The 11,809-nt window shown below is 39.2% G+C and overlaps 1 pseudogene; it reads right to left on the reverse strand.

Moving 5' to 3' along the window:
- Positions 1–9,553, reverse strand: part of LOC148917611 (uncharacterized) — a 10,309-nt pseudogene extending 756 nt beyond the window's left edge.
- Between the last annotated feature and the right edge of the window lie 2,256 nt (positions 9,554–11,809).

Genomic DNA, 11,809 nt, shown 5'->3' on the forward strand with positions numbered 1-11,809 from the left:
TTCTACAACCTCCTCTTCGACCGCTCCAACATTTCCTTGCTGGCGCACCGAGAACTCTATTGTGAAGGGATAGCTCATCAATTCTCTGGAGCAGAGCTTGATTGACAATTTCATCTCGCTTTCAAGAAAAAGGTGGGATGCAATTGCCACAACTTACTATGATGGCACTGACACCTCTCAGGTTTATGATCTGAAACGACGAGTCTCCCATATGCAACAAGCTAGCGGCTCCATTGAAACCTATTACAATACTCTCCAAAGCTTATGGAGAGAAATTGATTTCCGTCATCCAAATATGATGGAGTATGAAAGTGATATCAAGCGGTATAATGATATTCTGCAGGAAGATTGAGTTTACATATTTTTGGATGGCCTTGATGATCGTCTTGATAAAGCCCGAAGTGATGTTCTTCACATGACTCCATTCCCTACTGTGGACCAAGCTTATGCCTATGTTTGCCGTGAAGATGTTCGACAAGAAGTGATGATGGGTTCATCTGCACCCACTGGCGCTGGCTTAGCGGCCAAGAGTACGCCTCGATCGTCCCTTTACTCGCGCCGGACAGCCCCATAATTCTCATCGCGCCCACCTTCGTGATCCAAATATATGCTACATCATGGTAAGCGCACTCCTAAAACCATCCCACCTTCCGTCCCAAGGTCTAACTGATGGAAGTGGTTGCACGATCGCGGGCAACCCCAAACATACCCAGACACCTATTTTGCTGAATGGTTATCCGATTGGTGGAGTACCTCCGCACTGCAAGCTTAGAAAAACTACTTGTAATTCCGCAGTGGCTCTTGTCTCTACCGAACCCTGCTTAGCCTTGTTCCATGGTAGACCTGATCGATAGTCCCGCTTCTGGATGTCTCTGTAATCGCAGCTATGCATTTCATACTTCAGATCTACGAGATACTACTGGTTGGATAATTGATTCTGGCGCCACTGATCAAATGACCTTTGATCCGAATGATTTTTTGCACACCACTACACCCCGCCGCACAAGTATTGCCAATGCAAATGGAGTTACCTATCCTATGACAGGGGCCGGCACTGTCGCCCTTTCACCTTCTCTGTCCCTTTCTAATACTCTACTCGTTCCATCTTTGTCCAATAAATTAATGTCTGTGAGCCAAGAATCTGAACAACTCAATTGTTGTGCACTAATTGATCCCAATTTTTTGTTTACTACAAGATATTCTCACCAAGGAGATCTTTGGGCGTGGTACTAAAATAGGGGGGTTGTACTATGTGGATGACTTCAGTATGGGACGTGCCAATAGTGTAAAGCATCCATCTGATGACAAGCACCGACAGATTTGGCTCTGGCACCGACGCTTAGCATCCATCTTTTGGTTATATGAGAAACTTATTGCCTGAGTTGTTTTCTGTATTTAAGGACTTAGATTTTAAATGTGACACTTGCAATTTAGCCAAGAGTCACAAAGCATCCTATCCTTTAAGTATGAATAAAAGTACTATTCCTTTCGCTTTAATTCATTCTGATGTTTGGGGACCCTCACCTATTTCTATTCATTCTGGTATTCGTTGGTTTGTCACATTCGTAGATGATTGTACACGGATGACATGGCTTTATTTGATGAAAAATAAGAATGAAGCATTTTCCCTGTTCCAATCCTTTCACAAACAGATGGAAACACAGTTCAATGCTCGAATACAGTTCTTCGCTCGACAAAGGTGGAGAATTACGTCAATCATGATTTTCAGACTTACTTCCAGACACATGGCATTGTTCATGAGACAACTTGCCCCCAGACACCACAACAAAATGGTGTTGGCCGAACTGAAGAATCGTCATCTCCTTGAAACAGCCCGTGATATTCTCATCGTGGCTATGTTCCTCATCATCATTGGGATGATGCTGTCGTCACTACTGTCCACCTTATCAACCGCATGCCATCTGGGGTCTTGAACTTCAAAATTCCATTACAAGTTTGCGCAACACGGGCCTCTGCCCTCTGTTTTGGTGCTTACCCCTCGCATTTTTGGTTGTGTGGCCTTTGTTCATCTCCACAAAAATCAACGAAGCAAACTTGATCCATGTGTGCTTCGTTGTGTTTTTTTGGGTTATGCCACTCATCGTAAAGGCTACCGATGTTATCACCCTTCTACCCGGCGAACCTATGTCACTTTGGATGTCACCTTTCTGGAATCAGAGATGTTCTTCTATGACCCAGCATCCAATTCTACTCTTCAGGGGGAGATACCGAGTGAAGAGCTCAATTGGAGCAACTTTGAAAAAGAAAATATTCATCTATGCACAAAGATTGCTCTCGGCCAAGAAACAATAACAATCGATCGTCTCGAGTCTGGCACGTACGAATGCCCTCTGCCAAACAACGATCAATCCCTAACCCTTGCGTTTATTTTTGATTCGAGTCATACTCCTACAGACAACTCAAAACAACAGGATGAAGACCCCCCCTCTCACTCAATAGTACCAATGGACCAATCTCCTGAGAATATCTTTGAGGTAAATACTCCTACTAGACTTGTGCATTTAGAGGATAAAACTATTGGATATCAATTACCTTTCAGGAAAAATCGTGGGAAGCCACCAAACCGTTATTCACCTGATATTGGCAAGACATCCAAGTATCCAATTGCAAATCATGTATCCACCACTGAGAAGTCTGTCTGAACCACTCAAGGCTTTTGTGCATCGGTTTGTCGCTATCCATATTCCAACCAAGGTCTCTGAAGCATTGAAAGATCCTAAGTGGGACCAAGCTATAAAAGAGGAGATGAAAGCTCTTGAGAAAAATCAAACTTGGACATTGGAGACTATACCACGAGGAAAAAAGACTATCGGATGTAGATGGGTGTTTACTATAAAACACAATGCATATGGATCTATAGAGCGATACAAGGCAAGACTTGTGGCAAAATGGTACACACAGACCTATGGTATAGACTATGAAGAAACCTTTGCACCAGTTGCAAAGTTAAACACCATCAGAGTCTTATTGTCCCTTGAAACTAATTTGGATTGGCCGCTACACCAGTTTGATGTAAAGAATGCTTTTCTACATGGCGAACTCATGGAGGAGTTGTACATGGGCATTCCTCCTGGATATAATACTACTCAAACTGGAACAATTTGCAGGTTACGAAAATTATTGTATGGGTTGAAACAGTCACCACGTGCATGGTTTGGACGGTTCACCATGGCAATGAAGAACAATGGTTTCAAATAGTGCAACTCAGATCATACTCTGTTCTTGAAACATCGAAAAGAAAGGTAACAACATTAATAATATATGTTGATGATATGATTATTACTGGGAATGATAAATAGGAAATATCACAACTACAAGATTATTTGGCTACTAAGTTTGAGATGAAGGATCTAGGTGGACTCAAGTATTTCTTGGGAATTGAGGTGGCTCGATCGCAGCAAGGCATATTTCTCTCTCAAAGGAAATATGTCTTGGACTTGTTGACAGACACAGGAATGCTAGATTGCAAACCTGCGGACACTCCTCTTGTTCAGAATCATCATCTTGGAGAATATCCGGATCAAGTTCCAACTAACAAAGAAAGATACCAAAGGTTAGTGGGAAGATTGATCTATTTGTCACATACTCGACCATACATTGCTTATGCGATGAGCGTTGTCAGTCAATTTATGCACTCTCCAAGTGAAGGCCACATGAATGCAGTTCTTCGGATACTTAGATATTTGAAGTCTGCACTGGAAAAGGACTTATGTTCTCGGCTTCTGCACTGGATAAAGCTACTACATTCTGTTTCTTGCTCCTCCATGTCACCAAATTACCTCCCACGAATGTGAAGTAACCCGATGTGGACTTTTTATCTGTTACATTACCTGCCCAAAGGGATTTGTGAACTTCTTTGGTTAAGAAAGTTGCTTACTGAACTTGGGTATAAACCTACATCCACACTGAATATCTTTTGTGACAACAAGGCTGCTATAGCAATTACGACAGAATCCGGTTCAGACATGATCGTACTAAACATGTTGTGGTGGATCGACACTTCATCAAACAGAAGCTTGAGGCTAAAGTGTTTCAGATTTCCTTTTGTGAAATCCGAGGATCAATTGGCGAGATATTTTGACAAAGGCGATTTCCAAGAAGCATTCCACAACTCACTGGATCAGTTGGGCATTGGCGACATCTATGCACCAACGTGAGGGGGAGTGTTGGCGTGACTTGTGGATATTGACTTACTTTCCTTACACACCAAGGATTCCTATTTTATTTGTAATTGATTTACTTTAATTTCTGATTTCCTACTGTAAATAGATTTAGGAATTTATTATTTACTTGCCCATTCAGGTTTTGTTGTATTATAAATATGACCTCCTACAAGGAGAAGAATACACAGAAAATTCCCACAAACAAATATTCTCTCATAGTTCTCATATTTGAGCATATAAATATGTTCAAAAGACCCTCAATTGAAAACTTTACAGAATCATGGTTGACACAACCATATATATATAGAGTTTTGCTCTAATGCGGACATCCGCATGTTGTTAAATTATGTTTGTATGTACATATATATTTTGTTAAATTATGGTTGTATATACATATATATTGCCAAATTTGCAGACAACCGTAGTTTAACATTGTTAAATTATGGTTGTATATACATATATATTGGCAAATTTGCGGACAACTGCAGTTTAACAAAATGCAAACATCGGCATTTTATATTTATATATATATATATATATATATTAAAATCAGCACATCTCTAATAATTAGCAAATTCCAGCTGAATTGTAAGAAAATTGGCTTGGTGAAAATGAAACAGCTGAATAGTAGATTCATTATCTTCCTCAACCCTCAGCATCATCATCATCATGATCAATGTCAACAATAACATATTAAAATTACACAAAACAAAAAAATTTAGAGTTGGTTTAATTCAAGAATAAGATGAACCTGGCCGAGATCCTTGGATCCACTAGAATCTCCCCTTTCAGCTTCAACCCCAAAGATTTCTTTGTCTTTGTACCTCTCAACCTTGAAAGCCCTTTGTGTCCAAAAGCAAGGTGGTTCTATATAGCACACAAAAAAACACTCATTATAAAATGGGTAAACTGCCGAAAACCCCCTTGGACTATATCGACTGTCGAAATGTTCTCCTTAGATTATTTTTTTCAGCCAATTTATCCTTCGAATTAAACGAAATCGCCAATTTCATCCCTGTTGTTAGTTTTTCCCCAATTCCATCCAAATGCCCGTCAAAACCACCACGTAAAAGGCACGTGAGCCATCTGATGAGGGTAATATCGCCATTCTATTCCTTAGCCCTTAGCCCCCTTTTATTCAAACGAAAGAAGCCCTTGTAGCTTTCGTTTCAGACATGGAGATTCAACAAAAACCGCCTTCTTCACAGAACCCACCCTTGATGACAGAACCCAACCCTATTTGCAAGCGTTTCAACCTTCTCACTTCACTGATGTTCATCAATTTCACGAAGAAGAGAAGAAATTGCAGTTGAAGATAGAAATTGCAGTTGAAGATAGGATGCATAGGAACAGACGTGCAACTTCTACTGAATCAAGTTCGACCATTTTTATCATGGAGGATGATATGGTGCATATCTCTCGGTGTGGATTTGAGGCTGAAACGATTGTTTGCTGGTTTGATGAAAATGCAGGGAGGAGGTTATATGTGTGTTGTAAAGAGAAGTATGGTGGTGGCTGTGGTTGGAAGGCTTGGAAGGACCCAAAAATGTATGAGCATGCCAAACATGTCATATGTCGATTGTGGAGACGAATCAACTCATTGGAAGAGAAAAGAGCTAAAGACAAGAAGATTGTGCAAGAGCTAAGAGACAGAGAGAAAAAATTTTGAAGGCCATTGCTGAGTTGTTTGGTTGTGATTATGTTGTTGTTTGTTTTATTAGTTAGCTTTTCATTTGGTTAAAGTAGGTTAGGTTTTGACTTGGTTGTGTAGGTTAGTTGATTTGGTTGAATGTAGTGGCCTATTTGTGCCTTGTTTTGGCTTAACGAATGCAGTGGCATTTGGTTGAATGTAATGGCCTTTTTATGCCTTATTTTGGCTTAACCAATGCAGTGACATTTTGATTTGGTTCAATATACATTTTGAGGTTAAATGTAGATTGCACAATTTCTGGATGAGTTTGAAGTTTGGACCAAATCTGAATTTAGTTCTTGTAAACTCAATGATGGGTTTGGCTGTCATTCAACAATGTCATATTCAAAACCAAATTAACCTAGCACAACTTCATAGAATTGTCTTTTAAGCTTGTTTAAATTGGATAGTTACCCTTTGGCACAAGCCAAGGCAAAATACTCATAAACTGCAAACATAGTATAACAAAAGTAAGGGAAATACAATAATCCAAAATTACAATAAAAACAGAATTCATTCAAAAGAGCCATATGTTCAAAATATACATTTCAACCCAACCTAAATACATCCAAATTCCATCCAAAATAGTTATTAGTTTAAAATACAGTGGGGGGAACTTCTACTACAAAATATCCATGGCCTTGCCCTTTTTGCAGAGGATTTGAACCTTTTCCCTTGTGGCCTGGAAGTCTTTTGAGTGATATTGCTTGGGTTTGCTTGTGAAGCTAAATTGCAAGGAGCTGGTTGTGAAGCAACATTGGCTCCACTTGATTGGGTAATAACATTGGTTGGAGCTATTTAGCTTGCAGTGGCTGCAGTCCTTGTCAACTCTCCTCTAATTGCCTACAAATGAAATTAATCACAATTAAAACAATTGAAATAAATCACAATTAAAACAATTAAAATGAATCACAATTAAAATAATTTATATGAATTCACAATTAATCACAATTTCACATCATTTACCTGTTCCTCTTGAGATTGATGGACTGAGCTCGTTCCTCTTCCTCTTCCTCTCCTTTTCCCTCTCCCTCTAACTCTTCCCATATTGCCATCTGCCCTTCCACAATTAGTAGCATTATGGCTTTCTCCTCCACACACTGAGCAATGGATTACAATTTCATATCTCCTAAGCTTAGTGGCACCCTTTAGGATCTTATCAACAAGTCTAGTCCTTACCTTCTTTGGCCTACCACTTTGTTTGTGATACAGTGGGGGTTTAATTGGCGTATGCCCCGATTTCCTCCATAATTGTTGGCTTGGCATTGGTGAAATGTAATTGCTATAAACCCTATCATAAGCTTCTCTCTTATACACCTCATTCACATAAGTCATTGAGCTCCTCTGTTGCCTTGATATAGCAGCCATGACATGGAAACATGGGATGCCACAGAGATCCCATTTTTTACAAGAGCAAGAGTGAGTATTTAGATCAACTGCATATTGCCCACCAAGCATATGAGTGACTTGAAACCTGTTTCCACCTGCATTCTGTGCAATGCATGAGCCACTCTCTTTCAAATTCTTCTCAACAATCTGAAATATCCTTGGCCCAACTCTTTGAGTCCATTTCACCTCATTTTGGCTTGCAACTCTCAACATCAAATAGGTTTTTATCCTTTCCACCATCGTGATTATTGGTTTATCTCTTACTTCCAAAATTGCTGAATTGAAGTATTCACATAAATTGTTCAGCAGTATATCACACTTGATCCTAGTAGTAAAATGTGACATGCTCCAATGAATTGATGACCTATCCTGAAGGTATGCATGAGCTGGGGCAAATATTTCCATAATATTGTCTATCTCAGCTTCCCACCAAGGAAGTGTTGTACTTCTAACAGCAGCTCATAGCCTCTATTTAAATGCCAAACTACTATGCCCAGCAAGTTTGAAATTATTGTGCATATGCCTTACACAATGCCTATGTTCAGCATTTGGCTTTAAAGCCTCAATTGCTTACCTCAATCCTTTTTGTTTGTCAATGATAAAAACTCACCCCATTTACAGTGCTTCTTACCCCAACATCATTGAAGAAAATCTCTAAAAACCATGTCCAAGTGTCTCTGCTTTCTATCTCCACAACAGCAAAAGCTATTGGGAACATGCCATTGTTAGCATCAATCCCAACAACACTTAAAAGTTGTCCTGGATGTTGTCCTTTGATGAAAGCACCATCAAAACCAACCATGGTTCTGCATCCTTCAATAAACTCATTCTTCAGTTGAGCAAAACATATATAAAGTCTCTCAAAAACTGATCATCTCCCTTCAATAATGACTTCACTAAAACTGTGCTTCTTGGGTTCTGCCTCTTAAGCTCCTCACAATAATCCCACAGCTTTGCATATTGTTCTTCAATGCTTCCTTGAATCCTCTTATTTGCCAAATTCTTTGCCTTGTAGCATTGGTCCCTAGTAACATCTATACTGTAATGTTTCCTCACCAATGTCATGAACCCAGCAACTGACATGTTAGGATTGGTTCTAAGATCCTTATCAAACCTTTTAGCCAACCGTTGTGAAGTGGCAAACCTAATTGTTTGAGATCTGCCACATGTATGAATTGGATAGTATGTCTTCACTCTAACAATGGGCCATTTCCCAACATGTGTAGCATACAATAACCAAGGACAGTCTTCAATTTTATCTTCAGATTCATCTTCACCCTCTTCACCTTCTTCACACTTACCATGCCTCTTACTTTTATCACTCTTGCTATGACTCTTTGCCTTATCACCCTTAGCATGCCTCTTTGCTTTTTCACCCTTAGTATGCCTCTTTGCCTTATCACCCTCCTTATTACCATCACATACCAGCCTCACCCTATTAGGGTCATTCTTCATAAACCTTAGTCTTCTAGCACACCTGTATGCATAGTACTTTATGGCCTCTCTACATTCCTGCATATTAGGAAACTCCAAACCCAAGTGGAATTTTGGATCTAGAAGGTCATGTTGTTTATTGTACTGCTTGAACTTTGGCTGCCTCAAACCTCTCTTCTTGCCATCTTCATCTTCAGTATCTTCATGCAAACTCTCTAAGTATGATGTATTATAACTATCAGTGTCACCCTCACCTGATTCTTTATATCCATCATCTTGCTCTTCAGTTACAACATACCTATGAAAATTCATGTTGTCCTCTTCATCACTTTGCTCAAACTCACTATCTATGAAATCACCATCTTCTTCATCATCCTTCCCACCTTGGTCAGCTTCATCAGTTTCTACCTCAACTTCTTCCTCTGCCTCACCAAATTCTTCCTTTATCTCAACATCCACGAACTTATATTGCCCATTTTCTTCATCACCATCAATCCATGAGCAATGTCTTCATAATGTTCAGCATTTTCACCTTTGCAGAGAATACTGGGGATTGAATATTTAGAGGCCTAGGTGCTGGATTGTCAGTTATGTATAACACAAACAGTTGGCTCGGTTTCACCAACTTCAATGCTCCAAAATAATCCTTATCTGTCCTAATTTCAACCCAGCCATTTGTCCTACGCTTGTAATAGTATTGAATGTTCTGCTCATCATAACCAAGATGTTTAACCATTTCAAATAACTCAAGCATTGAAACCTCATCTGCATCTTGCCCATCAACCCATTGTACAATACCTCTCATATATAAACCATCAACAAAGTAGCCCCTGTGGTGTACTTCAAGTGTGAACATGTCAGGATTAGTTGCACAACAATAAATTTTCTCATTAATTTACTATCTACTGTATACAGTACAATATACATTTACTCTCTACCCTATACAATACCATCTACAATACATTACTATTTACCCTATACAATACAATACAATACAATACAAACTCAGACAAGGAACCCAACAAACAATAAACAAACAACATGCATAGGGACCACATTCACAACCCAACCTAAGTCTCACTCAACAAACAACAACCATAGGGACCAACTGAAGATCAAGAGCTTCTTGGCGTAAAACACTTTATTATGCTTTTTCATGAAGTCTAGCAATGAAATCCGATAGTTAAACCCAAACAATTGCATCAAACAAATAAACTAAAGTACGCTTACTTACAGATATGGAGCTTCCCCGCCATCTCTCGATTTTCATTTTATCTTTTACCATCGCACCTTCGTTTGGAATCTTCAAGTCACAAAATATCTCTCAAATCGAATCTCTCATGTAGTCTATCTTTCTCACCCTTTTTCGAATCTTTCACTCTTTTCTCTTTGAGTCGCTTTCTTCGATCTGGCCCCACCTTTTCAAAACCCTAACTCTAATTTGGGAATTGACCTTACGAATGATTCATTCAAAAGGGGCTGAGGCGTGAGCTCGAAATGAAATGAGCGATATTACCTTTATCGACGGGCCACGTGCCTTCACGTGGTGTCTTTGACGAACAATTGGATGGAATCAGGAAAAACTAACTTAGGGTGAAATTGGCGATAACTTTTAATTCGAAGGCTAAATTGGCTAAAAAAATAATTTTGGGGGGACATTTCGATAGTTGAAATAGTCCAGGGGGGTTTTTGGCAGTTTACCCTTATAAAATTTAAACAAAAACATACATTACCAACAAACAAAACCTAGCTATCCAAAAAAATTCCATAAACCAAAAGATAAAAGGAATAGAAAAGGCAAACTTGCCTTTGATATTGGAAGAATCCCAAATTTTTAGGGTTTGAACTGATGAGAGAGAGGGACAAAAAGAGAGAGTGGAGAAGAGAGAGATGAAGAGAGAGGTAGCAAGAGAGCTTCAAGCTTCTACCATGGAAACTTGAAGCTTGAGCGAGCTCGAGGGAACTAGCAGCGGAAGCAAGCTCGAGCTCGAGCGAACCAGTATGAAGCAATACAAAAGTTCAAGAAAAACTCATTTGGCTTGGCTGCAATATATAGCAACTAAAGTAAAAAGGTCATCCCCAGTGGTTCAGTTTTGAGGCCTTAAATGATTGAGCCCCACCGAAGCTATAACCAGATTTATGTCACGGTTGAAGCCCCTGAAACCTAATGGGACCCACACAAAGAAAAAGCTGCCAACCCATATGTGTTGTTGGTGACTTGCCCTGTGACTGCAACTCATGATACTCTCTTCTTGACCAATGATTGCTTCTCTTTGTTTTATATTTTATTTAATGTGATCAAGGAGAGGGGATGGGCTAGATAGGGTTTGTTTCTATGTGTTTTTGACGGATGAGGCTTTGTTTTTTTTTTCAAGGCAACAATCAAGGTTTTTTTTTTTCATAGAAAAGATTTTCAAATGTTGTCCAAATTTTGATTTTTTTTTTTTTTTTGAAATGTTCACAAAAAAAAAACTAACATACTGTAATATACATTAAAGCAAATAATTTTTATTTTATTTTAAAAATAACATTTATATAAAATTATATTGAATATAGGGCTCTAGATATAGAGCCCTTCTTTTGTGAGAGTGATTCCTTTAGAGCCTTAAAGATTCTATCATAGCCCTAAACGAGGCTCTATCAACCTCTTTTAAAGCCCCAACCGTTGGGGATGGCCTAATGGGGGCTCTATTAGGGGCTCAACCACCATAGAACTCTCATATATGCAGGCTAATGCCAAAAAGGCATCCCAAATGGGAGAGATTTTGGGCTCTAAATGCTAAAGATCCACTGGAGCTGTCCTCAAATCTGTGGATGCGATGCAGACCCCTTATCACGCCGGACCCGGGGGTAGGTGGAAATCCCGTGCCCGATGCGTGAGAAAATAAAATAAAAAGAAATAAAATAAAAAGATGTCGAAACATGAGTTTAAAATAAACTTCTCTTATAAAAATACATCCAAAATCTTACAACTTTACAATAAATAAAGCTCTAACACTCTCATCTAATTCAGCCTCAACTGGTTTATTCCTTTTCTTGCCCACTAATTCATCTGAAAATTTAAACAGGGTGAAGGATGAGCAACCACAGCTCAGTAGGGACATGAGACCTT

The sequence above is a fragment of the Prunus mume genome, linkage group LG4, assembly GCF_029339155.1.
Source record: "Prunus mume cultivar Tortuosa linkage group LG4, ASM2933915v1, whole genome shotgun sequence".
NCBI classification, from domain to species: domain Eukaryota; kingdom Viridiplantae; phylum Streptophyta; class Magnoliopsida; order Rosales; family Rosaceae; genus Prunus; species Prunus mume.